This window comes from Elephantulus edwardii, unplaced genomic scaffold (assembly GCF_000299155.1).
Source record: "Elephantulus edwardii isolate Elephantulus edwardi_28Jun2011 unplaced genomic scaffold, EleEdw1.0 scaffold00256, whole genome shotgun sequence".
Classification (NCBI taxonomy): domain Eukaryota; kingdom Metazoa; phylum Chordata; class Mammalia; order Macroscelidea; family Macroscelididae; genus Elephantulus; species Elephantulus edwardii.
This window is the reverse complement of record NW_006400006.1, coordinates 1,804,247-1,804,963: the sequence shown is the minus strand read 5'-3', so window position 1 is coordinate 1,804,963 and position 717 is coordinate 1,804,247. Positions and strand designations below refer to the sequence as shown.

Here is a 717-nt window from a genome sequence, read left to right as displayed (position 1 = left end):
TCTCCAGAGTCACCCATTTTGTATAATTTTTCATTAGTTCCTTGTTTTTTCAATGAAGCATAGTATTCCATTGTATTAATATAGCAGAGCTTACTCTATCCATTTGTTTGTTGATGGGCACTTGGGTTGTTTCCAACTCTTTGCTATTGTAAATAAAGCTGCGATAAACATGGATGTGCATATATCTGCTTGAGTGGTGGTTATGGTTTCTTTAGGGTATATTCCCAGTAGTGAAACTGCAAAGTCAAATGGTATTTCTATTTGTAACTTCTTGAGAAAGCACAATACAGCCTTCCATAGTGGTTGTATCATTTTACACTCCCACTAATAGTGAATAAGAATTCCAGTTTCTCCACAACCTAATCTGCATTTGTTGTTTGCTGTTCCATTAAATTTTGCTGTTCTTAATGGGGTGAGATGATATCTCATAGTTGTTTTAATTTACATCTATCTTAGAGCTAGGGATTTTAAACATTTCTTCATGGATTTGTTTGCCATCTAAATGTTTTCTTTGGTGAAATGTCTGTTCATATCTTGTGCCCATTTTTTCAATTGGCTTATTTTCATTTATCTTTTTGCGGTGCTCATGTATTTTATAAATTCTATATGTAAGTCCCAACGTGGGGCTCGAACCCACGACCCTGAGATTAAGAGTCTCATGCTCTACCGACTGAGCTAGCCGGGAGAGGATATGACTTTGATTTCATACCACCTGAA

General features: G+C 36.0%; 1 non-coding gene across 1 annotated transcript; it reads right to left on the bottom strand.

The window, feature by feature from the left end:
- Window positions 1-612: 612 nt before the first annotated feature.
- Window positions 613-685, bottom strand: TRNAK-CUU. The gene has a single exon. It is a non-coding gene; the product is annotated as a tRNA-Lys (tRNA).
- Between the last annotated feature and the right edge of the window lie 32 nt (window positions 686-717).